Consider the following 23,447-nt stretch of genomic DNA (forward strand, 5'->3'; position numbering starts at 1 on the left):
CGGGGTGCAGACTACTGCCACTGTAATAGTGGAGAGCGATGAACTGCGGCTGCACAGTATGACCACTGGAATGGTGGAGAGCGGTGAGCTGCGGCTGCACAGTATTACCACTCTAATGGCGGAGAGCGGTGATCTGCGGCTGCAGAGTATTACCACTCTAATGGTGGAGAGCGGCAAGCTGCGGCTGCAGAGTATTACCACTCTAATGGCGGAGAGCGGTGAGCTGCAGCTGCAGAGTATTACCACTCTAATGGTGGAGAGCGGTGAGCTGCGGCTGCAGAGTATTACCACTCTAATGGCGGAGAGCGGTGAGCTGCGGCTGCACAGTATTACCACTCTAATGGTGGAGAGCGGTGAGCTGCGGCTGCAGGGTATTACCACTCTAATGGTGGAGAGCGGTGAGCTGCGGCTGCAGAGTATTACCACTCTAATGGCGGAGAGCGGTGAGCTGCGGCTGCAGAGTATTACCACTCTAATGGTGGAGAGCGGTGAGCTGCGGCTGCAGAGAACAGGTATAGACCTAAAAGAACAGGCACTGGATAGAGGGAGGAGGTGCCTTAAATAATAGGAGAGCAGAGGAGGACCAATAGGAAGTTAGGGAAGTTTTGAAAGAGAAATCGGGTCTGCGCATGCACAGGACCGCTACACAGATGACGTCCGGCCGGAGCGGAGAGAGGACGCCGGCGGTCAGGTAAGTGAGCCAGGTCTCGGTTTAGTAGGACTGAAGACCCCTGGGGTATGACACCTGATCTTTATGAGACAGTGAGTGTGCTAGACATAGAGCGTAAAACTCTGAGAGTAAAGTCTCCCACCGACCAAAGTACCAGAGAAATTAGACTCCATTTGTATTACTATAAAGGAAAAGAAAGAATGACAATTGCCATCCATGACCGCCCTGTCACTGACATGAAGGACCCCTGGATCTAAATTTTCCAAGATCTGACACCTTTAAAAATTCACAAGAAATTAACTGAATTGAAATGAGATAAACTGCAGGGGATTATCACACTCCGATGAGCTCATAACTACAAATATAAATGGTGAGTTCCCTTTCCATCTCTTTAAGTGCTAACAGACACCAAGCCTCTTTATGCTAAAATTAGCAGATGAAGGTCAAATCATTATCTCCAGAGTGGGCATCCCCCCCGACTCCCATCCCAGCAGCCCAGACTAAGGGTTTTCAACAACAATAACCCAAAAGCTGCCACAACCTGAATGGCAAAATGTCGCTCACAGAGCTTTTCTAAGCACTTGATTAACTCCACTTATTATGCACACTTGGTTCCTCCAATCTCATCCTGGACTGATTTTGTTTAACATGAGACATATTCTTAAAAATGTATCCTGCTTCACTGCTGTATTCAGAGACCTCCTGTACTCATGTGTCGTAGTCTACCTGGACGACATTTCAATCTTCTCTTCTTGCCTCATGACCCACCAGCAACAACTGAAGGCGGTGCCGAAATGACTACGAGCCAACCAACTATGCAGTAAATTGGATAACTGCGGTTTTAGCAGAGCTCTCTACTTTTCCTCGTATATTATTTTGGGCATGGGGCTGGAAATGAATCGGTAAACACTAGCCCATCAAATATTGACCACTGCCCATTGGCCTCTGAGCCACTCATCAATTCCTGGGGTTTTCAAACTACTACTGGCAGTTCATAAGAAATTATTCCACGGTGGTAGCCCCGATAACAGCCCTCAACAGGAAAGGCAGCAATCATAAACAATGGGGAAGCTGTGCAGGCCTTCAATAACCTGAAAGAGGCCTTCACATCAGCCACCATCCTCAAACAACCTGACACCTCTCAACACTTCATACTGCAGGTGGATGTGTCCGCCGTTGTTACAGGGGCAGTACTAGCCCAGCGGGATACCGTGGGGAAGATTCACCCTTGTGGATACCAATCCCACAAGATGCTGTCTGCAGATAGGAACTATGGCATAGTGGACAAGGAACTCCTAGCCATCAAGCTGGCACTCGAGGAGTGGAGACACCTGCTAGGGGGCTCTACACCGGGTGACAGTATCCTCTGATCACAAGACTCTGGCATATCTGTAGTAAGCTGGTCACTGTTCTTTTCCAGGTTCAGTGGACTTCCTCTTGTGGGCAGAACCACTCAAGTACAGGCTCCACCCCATAGGTACCACCCCCGACTTCTGAACCTCTGGTCATCATGACATTGGAAGTACCAGCAGTGGACAAGGTGCACAAAATATTTCAGGACATTATTTCTTTTTCATGCTTTTTGTTTTTTACTGTTTCCCTAAGCTAACTAAATAACAATAAAAGGATATTTACTTTACAATGCTACCAATAGAAGGCCCTACAACAGAGATCAAGAGCCCACTTGTTGTGGGGGCAGATTCCCCTACATTTTGTCTTTCATGTAACACCCTCTATAATAAATCCATCATATTCATACGTGGAGATGTAGGATAGGGACTGTCTGCGCTGTGAGGATGTATCAGTGGAGTTGTGATTGGTTGCTGCCCTGCGGAGAGATAGTGGTATTAGCCCTATGTGGAACGTGAATGGGTTGTGACCTGGTGGGATCTATAGGTGGTGTGGTGTAACTTGGTGGGATCTATAGGTGGTGTGGTGTAACCTGGTGGGATCTATAGGTGGTGTGGTGTAACCTGGTGGGATCTATAGGTGGTGTGGTGTAACGAGGTGGAATCTAGAGGTGGTGTGGTGTAACCTGGTGGGATCTAGAGGTGGTGTGGTGTAACCTGGTGGAATCTAGAGGTGGTGTGGTGTAACCTGGTGGGATCTAGAGGTGGTGTGGTGTAACCTAGTGGGATCTAGAGGTGGTGTGGTGTAACCTGGTGGGATCTAGAGGTGGTGTGGTGTAACCTGGTGGAATCTAGAGGTGGTGTGGTGTAACCTGGTGGGATCTAGAGGTGGTGTGGTGTAACCTGGTGGGATCTAGAGGTGGTGTAGTGTAACCTGGTGGGATCTAGAAGTGGTGTAACCTGGTGGGATCTAGAGGTGGTGCAATGGGGGGTAGAAGGAGGGGATAGGGGCTAGTCTCCAGCACTAGACAAGCTATGTGTTAGTGTCACTTGGTGAGGGGTGGTTGGGTAGGAGGTGAAAGTAGGGGGATGTGGGGTAATGGGGGTAGAAGGAGGGGGATGGGGGCTAGTCTCCAGCACTAGACAAGCTATGTGTTAGTAGCACTTGGTGAGGAGGTAATAGTAGGGGGATGTGGGGTAATGGGGGTAGAAGGAGGGGGGTGGGGGCTAGTTTCCAGCACTAGACAAGCTATGTGTTAGTGGCACTTGGTGAGGGGGTGGATGGGTAGGAGGTGATAGTAGGGGATGTGGGGTAATGGGGGTAGAAGGAGGGGATGGGGGCTAGTCTCCAGCACTAGACAAGCTATGTGTTAGTGGTACTTGGTGAGGGGTGGTTGGGTAGGAGGTGATAGTTAGGGGATGTGGGGTAATGGGGGTAGAAGGAGGGGATGGGGGCTAGTCTCCAGCACTAGACAAGCTATGTGTTAGTGGCACTTGGTGAGGAGGTGGTTGGGTAGGAGGTGATAGTAGGGGGGATATGGGGTAATGGGGGTAGAAGGAGGGGATGGGGGCTAGTCTCCAGCACTAGACAAGCTATGTGTTAGTGACACTTGGTGAGGGGTGGTTGGGTAGGAGGTAATAGTAGGGGGGATGTGAGGTAATGGAGGTAGAAGGAGGGGATGGGGGCTAGTCTCCAGCACTAGACAAGCTATGTGTTAGTGACACTTGGTGAGGGGTGGTTGGGTAGGAGGTGATAGTAGGGGGGATGTGGGGTAATGGGGGTAGAAGGAGGGGATGGGGGCTAGTCTCCAGCACTAGACAAGCTATGTGTTAGTGACACTTGGTGAGGGGGTGGTTGGGTAGGAGGTGATTGTAGAGGGGATGTGGGGTAATGGGGGGTAGAAGGAGGGGGATGGGGGCTAGTCTCCAGCACTAGACAAGCTATGTGTTAGTGACACTTGGTGAGGGGTGGTTGGGTAGGAGGTGATAGTAGAGGGGATGTGGGGTAATGGGGGTAGGAGGGGATGGGGGCTAGTCTCCAGCACTAGACAAGCTATGTGTTAGTGGCACTAAGTGAGGGGTGGTTGGGTAGGAGGTGATAGTAGAGGGGATGTGGGGTAATGGAGGTAGAAGGAGGGGGATGGGGGCTAGTCTCCAGCACTAGACAAGCTATGTGTTAGTGACACTTGGTGAGGGGGTGGTTGGGTAGGAGGTGATAGTAGGGGGATGTGAGGTAATGGGGGTAGGAGGGGATGGGGGCTAGTCTCCAGCACTAGACAAGCTATGTGTTAGTGACACTTGGTGAGGGGTGGTTGGGTAGGAGGTGATAGTAGAGGGATGTTGGGTAATGGGGTAGAAGGAGGGGGATGGGGCTAGTCTCCAGCACTAGACAAGCTATGTGTTAGTGACACTTGGTGAGGGGTGGTTGGGTAGGAGGTGATAGTAGGGGGATGTGAGGTAATGGGGGTAGAAGGAGGGGGATGGGGGCTAGTCTCCAGCACTAGACAAGCTATGTGTTAGTGACACTTGGTGAGGGGTGGTTGGGTAGGAGGTGATAGTAGGGGGATGTGGGGTAATGGGGGTAGAAGGAGGGGATGGGGGCTAGTCTCCAGCACTAGACAAGCTATGTGTTAGTGACACTTGGTGAGGGGGTGGTTGGGTAGGAGGTGATAGTAGGGGGATGTGAGGTAATGGGGGTAGAAGGAGCAGGATGGGGGCTAGTCTCCAGCACTAGACAAGCTATGTGTTAGTGACACTTGGTGAGGGGGTGGTTGGGTAGGAGGTGATAGTAGGGGGATGTGGGGTAATGGGGTAGAAGGAGGGGATGGGGGCTAGTCTCCAGCACTAGACAAGCTATGTGTTAGTGGCACTTGGTGAGGGGTGGTTGGGTAGGAGGTGATAGTAGGGGGATGTGGGGTAATGGGGTAGAAGGAGGAGATGGGGGCTAGTCATGGTGTGTGAGCCCCTCTGTGGTGTATGGGGTGTAGCTGGTCTGGGTATTAAGTCTCTCACAGCTCTGCCATTATAATAAGGTAGCAGCTAAATCCCCTTCGGTTTAGGTACCCTGGCACGTCTATATGACGTCACAGGGTCATGTGATCGCAGCGGTCACATGGTACAAAGTGTTAGGCGGGCTGCTGGAAGGCTGTATTATCCGTGCAGGAGCGCCATCGTTTCTTTCGGATCTTGGCTGCTATCGTGTACAAAAAGGTAAGTAGAAGGGAAGCTAGTGTGTGGTGGATGCAGGGCTGGCACAGGGGGCATGTGTGGTGGAAGCAGGGCTGGCACAGGGGGCATGTGTGGTGGAAGCAGGGCTGGCACAGGGGGCATGTGTGGTGGAAGCAGGGCTGGCACAGGGGGCATGTGTGGTGGAAGCAGGGCTGGCACAGGGGGCATGTGTGGTGGAAGCAGGGCTGGCACAGGGGGCATGTGTGGGTGGTGGAAGCAGGGCTGGCACAGGGGGCATGTGTGGTGGAAGCAGGGCTGGCACAGGGGGCATGTGTGGGTGGTGGAAGCAGGGCTGGCACAGGGGGCATGTGTGGTGGAAGCAGGGCTGGCACAGGGGGCATGTGTGGTGGAAGCAGGGCTGGCACAGGGGGCATGTGTGGTGGAAGCAGGGCTGGCACAGGGGGCATGTGTGGTGGAAGCAGGGCTGGCACAGGGGGCATGTGTGGTGGATGCAGGGCTGGCACAGGGGGTATGTGTGGTGGAAGCTGTTTGACATAGGGGTCACATGGTAGTGTGTGTGTGTCTTTCTCTCTTGGCATAGCGGGGCATGTGTGATGGAAGCTGCAGGGCACAGAGGGGGGGGGCATGTGGGCAGAAGGGGCATGTGAGGGAGAAGCCTCTTCCCCACACAGCCCCTCCTCAACCAACAATACCCTGACAACACTCACCATCTTTTATCTGCTATTCCCCATGACATGTGCTCATTCTCTTTTCCCTCACAGGCCTGCTGCCCACAATCGTGTCTCACTGCCGCCCACCAGCTTTTCCCTCGCATGCCCCGCTGCCTCAAACCTGACACCTCTTACTTCAGAATGAAACAAGGTACTTTTTATTTGAAAGAGGAGTAGAGCCTTACCGGCAAGTGAGATAATAATACAGAGACCGTTCTTGCCATAGATGTTGTGACTAGATGCAGTAATCTTTAATAAACAAAACCACATTTTACTCAGATGATATTTTCATTACAGGCCATGAGTATAATTGCTTTTGTCACAACACTGTACATAAGACTTTTCTCAATTCTCTCACAAAAATAACAATACATCCAGTTTTCTACACACTTTTTTGGGTGGCATACTAAAGCTTTCTCACTTATCCATAACTTTTAAATTTGGCTATTTTTCAGGCATTCATTGCGGGACACCAGGAACCATTGGAGGATACGGTAGGGACCAGGCGAAAGGGCAATATAAAACATTCTGGAAGTTCACTGACACTACTCCTGCTGTATACCACTCTTCTGTTAGGCCTTTAGTTTAGAATTTTATTACTGGGGTGGTCTCCAAAGTCTACGACTTTAATGTCACAGCTTGGATGATTGTCTAACGCTCTGAGCGTAAGAATGGAGGTAACGAGGTGGTGTTTACTCTAATGCCCCCACTCACAATGCTGGATTCCTCCACAGGACCCGGCCAAAGTCAGTACTGGGGTTCACAGGCAGTCTAAGAAGACTCTTGAGTCACTTGCGTTTTCTGTGGGTGTCCTGTTTGGGCCGTAGCTCGACAATATTATTAGTTGGGTGACAGGAGGAAAAAGTGCTTTTCTTCCTGTTAATGTACCAAAAGCTAAGGTGCCCAGGTTTCTCTCCTGTTTTTTCCTCTTGTCTGCTAGGTGCCCAGTCGCCAAGTCTGCTAATAAGAAATTGGCATGATGGTGTTCTGCCCACCCATGATCGCTAATGTTTGAGCCTGTCTACTCCTCTTCAGGGTTAAACATAAATTGAAGGCCTATAGCAGTGGTTCCCAAACTTTTGCAGTTCGCGGCACCCTTAGAGTCTCCAAATTTTTTCAAGGGACCCCTCCAAAATAATTATTGAGCAGTCCTGTTTTAGAAGTAGTTGGGTCAAAAAATTGTAATAAGTATTTAGGTCAGGACAGAAATACTTATTTAGTTGTATGCAAAAATGCCCCCTCTGCATCCAGACACTCTGCCCTCAGGCACTCTGCCCCCTCTGCATCCAGACACACTGCCCCCTCTGCATCAAGACACACTGCCCTCTCTCACACTGATCCCTCTGCCCTCTGTCACGCTGTCCCCCCTCCTCTGCTCTGTCACCCCTCCTCTGCCCTCTCTCACAATGTCCCCCTCCTCTGCCCTCTGTCACACTGTGTCGCACTCCTCTGTCCGCTGTTACCCTCCTCTGCCCTGTTGTGCCCCTCTGTCACCCTCCTCTGCCCTGTTGTGCCCCGCTGTCTGTCCTGCTGTGCCCCGGTGTCACGCTCCCTCTCACTCCTCTGCCGCGCGCCAGCCATAGAATAAAAAGAAAGAACACAGAAAGTTACCAATCTGTCGGGCGCCGGGACCCAGCAGACTCCTCTCTCCCGCAGCAGCTTGTTACTGACGTCGATATTCAGTGACAGCTGCGGGAGAGATGAGTCTGCTGGGTCCCGGCGCCCGACAGATTGGTAAGTTTCTGTGTTCTTTCTTTTTTTCAATGCTTGGCCCGCGGCACCCCAGTGACAGCACCGCGGCGCACAGTTTGGGAACCGCCGGCTTATGGGGAGAGTAGTATAGAGGGGGTAGAGCTACGGTGAACTTCTAGGATGTCTTAAAGTGTCTGGGAAACATTGGGGTATAGTGTAAGGACCAGTCATGCAGTGTCTCCCAGGGGACTATATATAAAAATCCTATTATTTATTCTGTGTTTTATCTCCCTGATTACTCTTTCAGAAATAAAACATTTTTTCTTATACTACAAAGCAATTTTTGTTACATACTGTCCAGACTACTGTAATGATATCTTTGTCTCCTACAATCCATTCAAATAGTCGCTGCAGAAATAACCTCTATACTCTCCGTCATTAATTACTGTTGTCTTACTGAAATCATCTTGTCACTACAAAAGTATTTAGTGCTGTCCTATCCATTTCCACTTATATCTATTATCACAATCTCTGTACATACCAACCCTCTGCTTACGCTGACGCTTTTTTTATTTGCTTCTCCCAGGTTACCTCCGCTCTCAGGACTATGACCCTTCTTGAATGCTGCCCGTGGAAATGTTCAACAGAATATCTCTGTCAAGTATCGTCTCTAACTGCAGGATCCTGCTGAAAACTCATCTGTTTAAGGAAGAGTTCAAATAGTGCTTGTGACTCCCAGAGGGTAAAAGGACACGTTCTGGAGCGGACTGTTATGGGATTCCCATTTTAAAGTGTCCGTCCATCAAGCGATATTAACGAAGGAGAAAGCAAGAAACCTAATAGAGACAGTTTATTATTTTATTTCTACTCTCGAACTTCATGTTATTATCCACCTGATAATGCCTGATGAAATTACCGCGAAGAGTGATAGTTATGTTGTAGCTTGTTACGATGAGGGCCAGCAAGTGGGATATATTACCTGATATTGTAAATGGACGTTATCAGACATTTGTGTGTGCTGTTACATATTACAGACAGCTGAACGTTGTAATATACTGTATATTTGAATACTTAGTAAGAAGTACATAATGTGATGTAAACAAAACATACTGAAAGCAGCTTTTTTTGTATATTTCAGAGGTAAGGTTGTAATAAACTAGTTATTTATTTCACCATTAAAATTACTACATCTTTATTGTTGCTTTGGTTGCTTAACTTTCTCAAAAACATCTCAATGTTTAGTATATCAAGTCTGTACTTTACCTGTAATTGCTATGCCGACCAAGGTTCTCCCCCAGCAATGGAGGACCCAGGAGGGGGTGACTGATCCAGGCAGCCGGCCGGACCAGCACACTCATGGGGGTATATTTATTAAACTGCGGCTTTGTAAGAGTGGAGATGTTGTCTATAGCAACCAATCATTTTCTAGCTGTCATTATGTAGAATGCACAAAAAAAATGATAACTAGAATCTAATTGGTTGCTATAGACATCATTTATTTAGTGCATTCTACAAAATAACAGCTAGAAAATGATTGGTTGCTATAGGCAACATCTCCACTTTATCAAACCTGCAGTTTAGTAAATATACCCCATTGTCTTGCACTGTTTGTGATCTAATTTTTATAATAACCTATTTAGTGCTGATACCATGCGCCTCTCTGTGAAAATGGTGCACAATAATTCATAATGTCCAGTAACTTACACACGTAGGAACACTGGCCACAACTTGGACATACACACTGCTGTATATGTAGCACATTTTCTTTTGTTTACAAGCCACCAGACCTGGAAGATAAGTTTTGACCCAAACCCCTCTACCATTTTATGTTAGATATTTTTTACATGTCTATATGTGACCCGTGTGGAAGAGACCTTCACGCTTTCCTCGTGTGTCCTACAAGCATGTCAAAATATTAGATAAATGCATAAAGTATACCTGCTGAACCAAGGATTGTAAAACAAATAATATACTATCTATTCTCTTAATTATCTTTTTGAAAAAAAGTAATGACATAATTTACCAATATATTATGAGAACCATCTTCCACATATTAGGATTTTTTTATTGAATGCCTACATTACTTTTAGCCTGACAATTATTACATTATTATTGTTATATTCAAATATGTCCAAATTTTTTTAAAAAGATGCATCTAGCACGAAGTCTATTACACCACATCTGATTATAAGAAGGGTCCCCGCATAATAAACTTAATTTTCCACCTACAGCAGCAAGAAGTAACTTGTAATGCAATTTGCAACTGATCCATCGTAATCACACAGGTGTTTAATTGTATAGTGTGCCTACATCTTTATTCAGTCCAGGTAATTTTAAGTTAGGTTTGTGTCTGAATCTAAATTTGAGGTGCACAAATGTAGTGCACTCTAATTTTCAGTGCACGCTGTACCCACCACAATAAGTGCTGAGAGACAAAAGCTGTGGCATTGAAAGAAAGGCAATTATGCAAATAATCTTAAGAATAAAGATCCTTTTTTATTAATTACTAGCTGAAGTACCTGCCGTTGCCTGGGTTTAAATCTTCAAGCTATTAAGTTATCAATGAGTTGGATGTAACTGTCAACCTTTTCAAAATAATTAGAAGCTTAGCAGGTCTTCCAACACACCCATTAGGTGGCTGCCCAGTGTGATTTTTGTTTTTAGATTAAATGTCATTGAAATCCATCTAGTGGAAGGACCAGGACAGGCTCGCCAGGTCAAAGTTCTGCCTAGCGTACACCAACGGGAGGTTCTACTGGGACCCTAATCTCACTAACACCTGGACAGGATTCAACTGGACCATCTCGTGTTGGTTTCATCCCAATCGGTGCAGGGGTGTCTGAATGCATAACTGGACAGACAAGCAGACCAATGATTTATATATATATATATATATATATATATATATATATATATATAAGATTTTACTGTGATAGGGCATCCTCAGAATGATTCCTCCTCTTGTCTGCCTTACTTGCATTGATCAACATTCTGTGCTCTTGTTATAATTGCCATACCTACTCCCAGTGCCCTTCTTGAGTATGGTTCCAGTAGGATTAGGATAGGGAAGAGATATCCTAGTACATGGACTGGAGCCAATGACTGGGGAGTCACCAGACCCATTGTGCTAAATAATGCCACATAAGTACCCCTTGAGTAAAATATACACCATGGGTATATCCAAGTACTTATTTAACTAAAAATGTTAACACTAAAATCTGAACATTTCTTGGAGGGGAGGGGATCGTGTAATGTAAGTACCGCTCTTAACTATACATTTATGCATCCGTGTTAATATGACCCAGGTGGCAAAGCCTACATTACGCAGCTTGCTGTGACTCACGTCATGGAGGACCCCATCCTGACCACTTAACTGGGAAGTGGCAGGATGCGGGAAAACCAACCAGGTACTGCAGGAGATCTATGCAGAATTAGGGAGTCTCCCGGACAATACGGGAGAGTGGGCAAGTATGATTAAAACAACCTAAATTATCCACTACAAAGCATACAAGTATAATAGTCAATTTCTGAAAGCAAATCTACATGCTCCAGACTGAATTGAATATTCCCCAGAGCAGGGCCATCTTAACAACATTACGGGCCCCCGGGAAAAGCAGTGCATCGGGGGCCCTATATATATATATATATATATATATATATATATGGGCCTCGATGCACTGCTTTTTTTAAATGTACTCGCTCAGTGACCCTTGAAGTTTTTCTTTTGCAGGATTATTTATTTTATTAAGAGACTTGCCTATGGGGCCCCCTTGCCCCTGGGGCCCCCGGGCACCTGCCCATGGTGCCCAATGGAAAAGATGGCCCTGCCCCAGAGAATACTAAGTAACACCATAGAAATGAACTGACAACTATAATTTTCTGCTGATGAAAACAAGTTCTGTGAATAGAGAGGGAGAGGGGGCTCTTCATATATATCTAATGCATGCTACTGTGCATTAAGGTTCTAGCATAAAATAATAATTGCAAATAACTTTTCTCATGGGCTAATATCTACACATTATCCTTTACTTTGAGTTGACCTTTCAGTTTGCATTTCTTGCTGTTGCTTCCAATTTATGACCCTGTATCTTCAGTTTCTCTATTTCTCACTCTAAAATGATCTTGTTTTTAGATATCTACAGATCAATATGGATCATTTATGAGTAACCACAAGAGAAATTAACTCTTAAAAGGTTGGCCCAATAAGTACATTTTATCTTTAAAAAATAAATGGCTAAATAAATATTATTATTTTTTTAGGTGACCTGGAAACAAATTCAAGACAAAATGCACATATTATACTATCCATTTTCTTGTTATTTAGTACTGATACTACCATCACCAAAAACAACCTCAGTAATATAAGACAGTATAAGTGTGGCTAAGAGCTGGCTAAATCCTATTTCCCATACAGTCATTGTACCAGGTACCTACACTGAACATCACTGTGAGCCGGCTAAATCCTCTTCCCATTCATGACCTGACCAGCAGGGGGCCAAAAGGTACCTTCAGTGAAGGGGATTTAGCTGGCTCACACTGAGTGTGTTATTTCCCATGCAGTGTAGGTACCGGGTACCTACGCTGAAGGGGATTTAGTCGCAACCATTATAATAACCAGCTCTGCTATTACTAACAGCCTTCTGCTGACTGCAGCAGGAGCACAATGAGGATTATGTAGCAGCTGATGTGAGAGCTCAGCCGCATGTATGAAGTCCTGATCGCCGGGAGGCTGCACATAAACATGGGGTAACTCTATGGGGGTAATTCCCGCTGTCTGATATATTATTATAGGGAGATATTACCTCAGCCTTGTACAGGGCCCGGATGTAGCTTCCAGGTAAGATGGCGTCTGAGAGATCCTGTGGCCACGCCCCCTCTGCAGTGTAAACAGTTGCCAGGGGCGGAGACCAATAGTGTGACTTGGAGACTACGGGAAAATGGCCGCCGCTGTCCCGCACTGAGGACAATACAGTGATTCTATCACTAGATCTCACTGTGTAATGACACGTGACCATGACGTCACCCCCGGAGCACAGTATAGATCTATGTAGAAGGACGGGCAGTGTCTGTACCTGGAGATCCTCCATCATCAGAGGAGAGAAGAAATATTATTATACAGGACAATTACTGTCAGGAACAATAAATACATAGAAAGTAATAACAGGTTATAAAGCTGCAATGAGTGAGAAATGCTTTGTTACGGATACAGTCATATATTGTACCAGTATATTCCGCAGAGATCCCTGTACTGCCCCCTCCCGGCCCTGTCAGGTCATTACTAGATATCACCAGGTCATGTGACTGCAGCGGTCACATGGTGCCCAGTGCAGGAGCCAAGGTAAGAAGGAGGGATGGGGGGGACATGTGTGACTAAAGGTGCTGGGGGGGACATGTGTGACTAAAGGTGCTGGAGGGGGGACATGTGTGACTAAAGGTGCTGGAGGAGGGGGGACGTGTGACTAAAGGTGCTGGAGGGGGACATGTGTGACTAAAGGTGCTGGAGGGGGGGACATGTGTGACTAAAGGTGCTGGAGGGGGGGACATGTGTGACTAAAGGTGCTGGAGGGGGGGACATGTGTGACTAAAGGTGCTGGAGGGGGGGACATGTGTGACTAAAGGTGCTGGAGGGGGGGGGACATGTGTGACTAAAGGTGCTGGAGGGGGGGGACATGTGTGACTAAAGGTGCTGGAGTGGGACATGTGTGACTAAAGGTGCTGAAGGGGGGGGACATGTGTGACTAAAGGTGCTGGATGGGGGACATGTGTGACTAAAGGTGCTGGAGGGGGGACATGTGTGACTAAAGGTGCTGGATGGGGGACATGTGTGACTAAAGGTGCTGGGGGGGGACATGTGTGACTAAAGGTGCTGGAGGGGGACATGTGTGACTAAAGGTGCTGGAGGGGGACATGTGTGACTAAAGGTGCTGGAGGGGGACATGTGTGACTAAAGGTGCTGGAGGGGGGACATGTGTGACTAAAGGTGCTGGAGGGGGGACATGTGTGACTAAAGGTGCTGGAGGGGGGGACATGCGTAACTAAAGGTGCTGGGGGGGGACATGTGTGACTAAAGGTGCTGGAGGGGGGACAGGTGTGACTAAAGGTGCTGGAGGGGGGGACATGTGTGACTAAAGGTTCTGCAGGGGGACATGTGTGACTAAAGGTGCTGGAGGGGGGGACATGTGTGACTAAAGGTGCTGGAGGGGGACATGTGTGACTAAAGGTGCTGGAGGGGGGGACATGTGTGACTAAAGGTGCTGGAGGGGGGGGACATGTGTGTCTAAAGGTGCTGGAGGGGGGGGACATGTGTGACTAAAGGTGCTGGAGGGGGGGACATGTGTGACTAAAGGTGCTGGAGGTGGGGACATGTGTGACTAAAGGTGCTGGAGGGGGGACATGTGTGACTAAAGGTGCTGGAGGGGGGACATGTGTGACTAAAGGTGCTGGAGGGGGACATGTGTGACTAAAGGTGCTGGAGGGGGACATGTGTGACTAAAGGTGCTGGAGGGGGACATGTGTGACTAAAGGTGCTTGTGAGAGGAATATGCAGCATGGATCAATGTACTGATTATAAGAAAAATATGTTTGATCAAGCTTTTTTAATATATAACACAAGTTGAATTGAATAAAACTGACTTGAATTAAAATACTGATATAAGATGTTTTTCTGCTTTTGTCCATGAGAAACTAGTGAGCTGGCTAAACTAAGAGGAAAGGATGTGCGTATGTGGAAACCTTGAAGTGTCTAAAGAACAAATGTTATGTATAACAGAAAGCTACAAAGAAGATAAGATGCTCAAGGACACCATTAAAGCAAGAATGTTTTAATTCTCAGAAATATTTATGGACATATAATCTTTTTCAGCTGTCAATTAATTTCATGAAATGTACATGTAAGCATAAAATGTTGTACAAATAAAGCAATATCTGACTAGGGCGGTCAGAAGAGAATCAGTATTCAGCCCTTACAAGACTGAGTATTTCTTTTCTCTATCGATCGATACCCACACATCAGAAAGAGCCAGAGGTCGTTGTATCCCTTAGGTACAACGCTGACAGTTTCAGTGGGGGCTCGCACGGATCTTCAATACATCCAACCCTCCGGCACCAGGAACCACCCTATCCATAAGGACAGAGAAACAAAAATCCATATGGTGAGTAAAAAGCTTTATTTTTACTCTTAAAGAGTTCTGTCCTTGGGGAAGTGGGGTAGGTAACAAGTCCGGGGGACTTTGTTTGGATTGACGAAGACCCGATTCTGTACATTATATAACCCCTTTGTGGTTATTTAAGTATATGTATTACTCATGTATGTATGTATTGTATAACTAACAGTAGAGAGTGTTTTTAGGAAAAAGGTATTTTTCAGCACGTTTTCAGTGACATGTCAGGCAGAAAAGGAGAAAATGTATGTAGTGTAGTCATAGGGAAAAAAGTGGACGAGTGGATACTGTGTAATATTTTACCCTGTACCACAAATTCCACGGTTTTGTTCCTGGGTCTAGAGGGAAAACAATATAAGTTGATAAATAGCCAGCACATACCACATCATTCTGACATAGGTCAGGTATGGCCCAAAGGCTATGAACATACCAAATAGAAGGTTGTTAAAAGAATGTGTACAGAAATTATAAAGTGGATATTTCCAGATTGCTTGGAAGGAATAATAATACTTAGCTGTGTAATAGCGATATTATTTCTTATACTTTGCATAAAAGTAGTCTGCAATATAAAAAGGGGATTAAACCCCACAGATATGTTGTCCCCCTGGTAATCCTGCCTTAATATAAACAATAAAGATAAAAATATAATTATCTGACGGTCCGCTAAGAGTAAAGACATAAAGTGTACCCAGATATGGGTAATAAAGAGTCTAGGACCGATGAGGATTCAGAAAATTATTGGGGATATACCCCCTGGGAATATGCCTATAGACATGGGGGTAGTCCCCTCATTGTAGGCATGGAAAAGGTTTTTAAAGCAGCTGGATTTCCTAAGCAAGGGACATTAAAAGCAGACAAATGGATAAAATTAATTAAAGGACATCACAAGCAGTCATTAAAAGAAGGTTATCTTGAACAATGTATCACAAGCTAAATGATATAATGACTAAAACAATGAATCAAGTAGGTTGTGTACTAAAAATGTATGTTTGATGTTGCGCAGCTTAAAGAGTGAGATGTGCCCCTCCCTTATTCTGTGTAAAATATTTCAGTGTTGAGATAAGAAGCACGCTGTTTTTTTGTTATCTGAAAATATATGTAACATTGCTTCAATATTTCAAGAGGAAAAAATATGTTCGGAGTGCTGATTGATAGTAACATGTTGAAGCTAATGTGTATTTAGTCTAATGCTGGGACTTGTAGTTCCACAGCAGTAGACTGGAAGATAGCAGTTAAGTTTTCTTTCTCTGTATGTGAGTTTTATCTCCGTCTTACTGCGTGTGAGGGAGATCCATGTTTGTCTGTCTTGACCGTTTTAAGAGACATGTTTCAAGGTTGAAAAAGCTGTACAGTTGTAAATGTAAGCTTTTGAAGAGATGCATAAGAAGTTTTAAAATCTTTGGTCCGTCACAAGACTGTAAATAATGTACATTATCACTATTACTGGTGTCAGAACAAAGTTGGCTAGGGTCCAACAAGCCGTTTTCTGTATTTGAACAAAGTAATTTTGTTTATGGCGCTGATAAATGTTCTCAGAAATCAGGAGGGTTTGTTATGCCCATAAAGAAATGTTACAAGATAAAATGTCGTCTGGGAGCGAGAATTGTGAATATATATTTGTACTTTAAACATGGAAATCACAGAATCTGGAAATATGTGTGAATATTTGGTTTACAAAGAGATGATGAGAAAGGAGTGGCTTTGAACACTTGCCCAGGTCTCGTCACTTTGACATTCCCTGTTTGTGAGATTACGGACTGCCCCTTTGAGGAAATCAGTTTTTCATTGCATGGAGCGCACAGCGTCACAGTTAAGCTACTAAGAGAAACTTTTAAACAAGTGTCGTATTAGCAGCTGTTCAATGTGAATTAATAACAGTTACTGTAATTCCTAGTGAATAAATGTTAATCTCTATGCAAAAGTTTTTTTTTCTTCACAGAAGCTCTCCAGCTACAAAGCACCCTTTCAATCCAGATTGCATTGACCCAACTTCCAATGAATAGAAGTTGCAATATGTTTTGGTCTACAGCCACAACAAACATAAGTATAAACTAGGGATGTGCACTGGCGACTTTTGGTGTCTCGTGTTTTGGATTCGGATTTGCTTGAGGTTTTGGGTTCGGATTTGTCTCGCAAAACACCCGCCGAAAGGTTTTGGTTCGGATTTAAGGTTTTGGATTCAGATTTTTTTTTAAAAAAGCATAAAAAGTTCAAAAATCAAGTTTTTGGGCTTATTTTCACTCCTACGCTATTATTAACCTCAATAACTTTCAATAACAATCATTTCCACTAATTTACAGTGTATTCTGAACACCTCACAATATTGTTATTGGTCCAAAACGTTGCAACGAGGTATCTTTCTGGACTGCGTAGTGTAATGGTCCCCACAATATAATAAGAAAACCATCAACTGGTCTTAATCGCACCAAATAATGTACCTGGACTGCGTAGAGGAGTGGTCACCACAATATAATTTAAAAACCCTGAACTTGTATGAATCGCACCAAAAAATGTACCTGGACTGCGTAGAGGAGTGGTCACCACAATATAATAAGAAAACCATCAACTGGTATGAATCGCACCAAAAAATGTATCTGGACTGCGTAGAGGAGTGGTCACCACAATATAATTAATAAAAAAACTCTCCACGGGTCTGAATTCCCCAAAAAAAAAATCTGGACTGCGTAGTGGGGTGGCCCCGGTACCCAATTTGATACCGGGGCCACAATATAATTAATACACCCTCAACTGGTCAGAATTCCACCAAACAAGTATCTGGAATGCGTAGTGGGGTGGCCCCGGTACCCAATTTGATACCGGGGCCACAATATAATAAATACACCCTCAACTGGTCAGAATTCCAGGGAACAGATGGCGGACACCGGATGGACGTCTAAAACCAACATAGCAGTTAAGGGCGCAGTTCCTCTTTTTTGTGACTGCACAAACAATTAACGTAGTACTAGAAATGGCAGTTCCTCTTTTTTGGAACTGCACAAACAGTGATGAAAATGATGGTGGAGCTTGTGGCATGTCACCGTCCTCTTCAGAGGACAATCTCCTGACCAGCAGGTCTTTGCACCGCTGTAGACTTGTGTCCGCCCGGAAACAGAGATACAACATACGCTTTAAACCGAGGATCGAGAACGGTGGGCAGAATGTATTCCTCTGACTTTAAAAGACTGACCACCCTCGGATCCTGGCAAAACGTACGAAGGGCTTCATCCACAAGAGCTACATGCTTGGTGGAATCGCAATGGTTTACCAGCTCCTCCCTCACTTTCTCCAGCTGCTTCTGCAAAAGCCTGATCAGGGGAATCACCTGACTCAAGCTGGCAGTGTCGGAACTGACTTCTCGTGTGGCAAGTTCAAATGGCTGCAGAACCTTGCACAACACGGAAATCATTCTCCAGTGCGCTTGACTCGGGCGCATCCCCACTCCTTTTCCTATGTCGTAGGTGGCTGTGTAGGCTTGAATGGCCTTTTGATGCTCCTCCATCCTCTGCAGCATATAGAGGGTGGAGTTCGAGCACGTCACTACCTCTAGTTAATTTAGATTGCAAGGCTTGTAAATACTTTAAAGATAAAAAAAGCAGGCTGCACAGACTGGGGAGCTAGAAAGTGAAATTAAATGGACCACGTTACTTTGGTGGCTATCTATGGTCCCCCCCCCCCCGCCCTACACTTGTAGTTGAATATAAAAAAAGCAGCCTGCATAGACTGTAGAACTAGAAATTCAAATATACAAAGAAATGGACAAAGGCTGTTTGGTATCAGTCTGCATCAGATCCCCTCTCCACTAGGAGTAAAATAGAAAACTATTCAGCCGTTATATAATCTAGAATATAAATAGAAATTGAGAAAGGCAATTTGGTATCTGTCTGCATCATAATCATCAACATCCTCCTCAGCGCCAGCTACATCAATATCCTCCTCCCGGTGTACAACATTCACACCATCATTAGCCAAATCTGTAACTGGACTGTGGGTGATCCTTCCATCATATGCAGAGGGCATGCTGCAAATGCTGGATGGAGTCACCTCTTCCCGTACAGTGATGGGAAGGTCAGGCTTCACAACCACCAACACCCTTGGACTCGCCTTGGGGATTTGTGATGTCATCTGTTTAGAAGGCAGAGTTCTTTGCTGTTTTGTTGTTGTTGCTGACAGCATAACTCTCTTAAATTTTTTGTAGGGGGGGAGGAGGGCTTAGATCCTTGGGTGAAGCTGGACCACTAGTCATGAACACGGGCCAGGGCCTAAGCCGTTCCTTGCCACTACGTGTCGTAAATGGCATATTGCCAACTTTACATTTCTCCTCAGATGATTTAAAGTTTCTCTTTTTGCTATTTTTTGAAAACTTTGGCTTTTTGGATTTTACATGCCCTGTACTAGGAGATTGGGCATCGGGCTTTCCAGACGACGTTGATGGCATTTCATCGTCTATGTCATGACTAGTGGCAGCAGCTTCAGCATTAGGAGGAAGTGGGTCTTGATCTTTCCCTACTTTATACTCCAAATTTTTGTCTTCCATTATATGTAGCACAAGAGAGCGTACCCCCTAAGCCACACACACTCAGCAAAGCCTTTAAAAATCATATGCGGCACAGGAGAGTTCCACTGGACTTATACTGCTGAATCAGTGAACTTTGTAATATATCAGTACCACTGGATTTATACTGCTGAATCAGTGAACTTTGTAATAGCAGTACCACTGGACTTATACTGCTGAATCAGTGAACTTTGTAATATAGCAGTACCACTGGACTTATACTGCTGAATCAGTGAACTTGGTAATATTGCAGTACCAATGGGCTTATACTGCAGGATTGGTTTTGCAAATTTTGTTGTAATTAATTTTTTTTTTAATTTTTTTGTATTTTTTTTTTATAACTTTTTTTAATTTTTTAAACACTTGGGAATAATGGGGAAATAACTATGCCCTTAGAAGCACAGAGCACAGGACACAGCACCACTGGACTGAACAGGACACAGCACAGGACCCAGCAGCACCACTGAACTCAAAATTGACAGAGCACAGCACACTGCACCACTGGACTGATACTGCAGAACACAGCACAGCACAGAACTAAACAGCACAGCACAAGATCTACCAGGACAGAGGACCACCTAACACACCCTCCCTCTACCCTGATCAATGCCCGAGTGAAGATGGCGGCGACTAGCGGGGAATTTATAGGTTCCGAGTATCGCGTGATCCGACAGCGGGATTATGACTCCGAGCCTCGGTTTCAAGTTTTCATTTGGCGCCAATACCCGGATCTGTCTCGGATCCGACTCGGATCGGCAATGTTCGGGTGGGCTCGGATTCAGGAAATCCGAGTGCGCTCATCTCTAGTATAAACTAATGAAGGATTTAAAGAACGTAGATTCTGCTGAGTAATGATTACCTTGTTTTGGAAAGAGATATTAGAGTTTATGGGCTATTCGCATAGCAAATGCATGAGCTAGGTGCTTTTTCTGTATGTCGAAGAAGGTGAGAAGATGTTTTTAAAGAGAAAAGGAGAAATGGGCTAACATAGTTGAATATGAAATAGTGTTTAAGTTTATTTTTGGGGTTTCTTTAAGCAAATTTTATATCAGATGGTTTGAAAGAAAGTAATGCAATGCAATGTCAAATTATGATAAACCCTTTGTATTATTCTGTCATGAGCAGAAGGGCTTTGCACACGGTGTATTAACTCAAGAGCATGGTGGTAAACAACGGCCTTTGGGGTATTACTCAGGAAAACTAAACCCTGTAATCAGAGGTTCAGCTTCATGTATAAGAGCAGTGGCAGCGGCTGCTCTGCTAAAAGACAAAGTGGGGGATATAGTGTTAGACCATTCCCTCACATTACAAGTACCACATGCAGTAACGGAGATTTTAAATCAAGCTAAAACCAAACATCTGTCAACTACCAGACTCACTAAATATGAGGTTACATTATTAAGTCCGAGCAACCTAACCATTAAAAGATGTACAGTTTTAAATCCAGCCACCCTGTTACCACAGGATGAGGAAGAGGATTTAAAAGAGGGGAGTAGTAGTGTCGAAGTCAGCATATTGGATAAAGTCATTTCAATTAAAATCGAGCAAACTTGGTTGTCTTTGTCTGAAAAGATGCGTACGGCACGCTACGGCGTAAAAGGGCGTACGCAGCTACAACATGTGGCAACAACAGTATTTAGTCTTTTACATACATTCGCACAAACACGCACACTTGTAAAATAGTACACATAAATGGTAGTTGCCACACATAGTCATTTATGTCGAAATATAGTAGTATTTATATGTAATATTATAAGTTATATGCATATCAGTAAAACATATGGTACATGTTGAAGGAATCTAGTCATGTGTGGTATCATACTTATCCCCTTCGCATTTGCGACTGTCCGGTTCACTCTGCGAAGGAATCGCAGGGTGCATACGCAAGTTATTAATGTTAAGGAATTATGGACTATTATGACTGAGTAATCTTGGCGGGAAGATCAGAGCTCATCCCCTGGAGAGATGACCCCCTCCTTTGGATTCCTGAGCTTAAACTAGCCAATGATTGACAACCCCTTGGACCTTCCTGAAATCTGGACCAATAGAAGCAAGCTATACCATCTGCATTGTTTTACTGTATTTCTGTGTGCATATAAGCAGCAGCTTCTCATCTAGTGTTCAGACATATCGTCCCCAGACTTCAGGATTGAATGACTGTACACTGGATCCAGAGCGCCTGCGATAAGTAACGGCTGTACTTATTATTACTTCGCTTGAATATATTCTGCTACCTTTTGAGAATAAATCTTTGTGCGTTGGAAACACAAATCGAGATTCGACAATCGTTATTGGTTAGCGACAATATGCACTTAACAATTTGGGGGCTCGTGCGTTTTGGAGGTTTCGTTGCCGGACGATACGCAAGACCAACGGATTTCGGTTCCGCAACAAAGGGTGGAGACGCGTCATATACGGGTAAGAACGCAATGTGTTCAAAACCTGAATTTTACTCTGTGTTGTGAAACCGAATGTCCGTTTTGCATTGTCTAGGGCACGCTAACTAGAACCTAGGGACAAAAGAGAAAACTGTTTCTTTTTACTGTCATTGTGCGTTTTAAATGTATTGCATTGCTTTGCGTATGTTTATTTCCTGCTGTGCGTACGCGAACTTCCGGTAGATTTGTCACGTGGTTAAACAATCGTTTTGATAGTTATTATATGTGCATAGTATAATTACTTGTGAAAGCCTCTGAGACATTATTACTAATGTTGGGAACTTTTGATTTTCTGCGCAGAAAAGTTGTATAGTGTGTGATTTTGTAACGTAGATACACTGTTTATTATTCATTGTGCTCAGTTGCTGTCTGACGAGGCGGGTTGCCCAACTGAAGGACGGTATACAGGGCAGGTATACCGAATGCGAAAACTGGGTTTTCGCAAAGCGCTACCAATAGATCGCAAGGTTTGCTAATAATTAGTATTAGTAGGCTGTGCGATCTAACCGCACGACAACCGTCAGTGCGAATTGGTGAAGCAGCTAGGAGGAATTATACTGGAAAGGCTGGTTGATTTTATCAACTTGCGCTCCCAGCGATAATAAACTCAGCAGATTTTGTGGTGAGCCAGGGTATCGAGGAGCTGATAGCCCTTGGGGCCCACAGTGATATTTCTGTATTAGGGGTCCTCGCCTGGTGCGAGAAAGAAGCGAGTGGACGCGGCTAATGGAAATACGTCCACCGGGCATTAGAGATCTCTAGCGGTGATTGTAGCAACAGGGTTGAAATTGTTGGGTGGAAAGAACAGAGCATTGCGGTGTGTCTGTGTTCCACATAAAAAGGTATTGTTGGCCGGAAGGAACAGAGCATTGCGGTGTGTCTGTGTTCCGTGTAGAAGGTATTGTTCAACATGGGTGCTAAGCATACGCTAGAGATGGCCAGTGTACTGCCTATGGAAGGGCCTATTGGTTCAGTGAGATTTCTCATGTGTAAGAAATATGGTGCATACGCAACTGTGTATTGTGACACGTGGGTCAAGATGACCAAAGATTGTGATAGGCCTTTCCCAACAATAGGGAGTTTTAATGAAGAGGTACTAAATAATGTAAAAGATAAAGTGTGGTTGATTAAGTCAACGAAAAAGAGAAATAGACATAATGATTGTTTAAAATTGTGGCAAATGGAAGGTAACACGTGGCAGAGCAGCGAATGCACAGCGGAAGTAGGCGTGGCGAAAAGCACACGCACGGCGGAAGTAGCCATTGAGAAGCGTGGCGAACTCAGCTCAAGCGCGCCCCCGCCACCTTATGTGGCGGGAGGGGTAAGTACAGCCATTATTAAAACTGAAAAAAGAGAAATTGCTAAGTTATACCCTGTCCTAAGCCAGTTTAAAACTAGTGTATCAGAAGATGAAGATGAACCCACTTTGATTTTTGGCCCATAGAATACCAACAAAGATGTCACATCACAGTGACCAGGATAATGCTCCTATGGGGAATAAAGTTAAATTTTAAGGACTTATGTGATGTTACATTTATTTATTATTTTGTGTGTTTTAGCCATTGCTCATGCTGTTAATATGCTAGAGGTTCAGCGTAAGTATGGGAAAGGAGCACTGGCTGAGATAGGTGAGAGTAGTGTGATCAATAGGAGTGATAGCAGTCTAAGTATTGATACAGCAAATCCT

General features: G+C 44.9%; 1 protein-coding gene and 1 long non-coding RNA gene across 2 annotated transcripts in view; one reads left to right on the forward strand and one right to left on the reverse strand.

Annotated features, from left to right (window-relative positions):
- LOC142150997 (gastrula zinc finger protein XlCGF66.1-like) overlaps nt 1-12,474 on the reverse strand; it is a 378,789-nt gene extending 366,315 nt beyond the window's left edge. Inside the window, exon 1 of the mRNA XM_075206246.1 lies at nt 12,413-12,474. The gene's annotated coding sequence lies outside the window, so the exon portion shown is untranslated. The remainder of the gene's footprint in view (nt 1-12,412) is intronic.
- Nucleotides 5,122-8,791, forward strand: LOC142151020 (uncharacterized). Its single transcript, XR_012691123.1, has 3 exons — nt 5,122-5,229; nt 5,970-6,069; nt 8,197-8,791. It is a non-coding gene; the product is annotated as an uncharacterized LOC142151020 (long non-coding RNA).
- Nucleotides 12,475-23,447: the final 10,973 nt, after the last annotated feature.

This window comes from Mixophyes fleayi, chromosome 4, assembly GCF_038048845.1.
Source record: "Mixophyes fleayi isolate aMixFle1 chromosome 4, aMixFle1.hap1, whole genome shotgun sequence".
NCBI lineage: Eukaryota > Metazoa > Chordata > Amphibia > Anura > Limnodynastidae > Mixophyes > Mixophyes fleayi.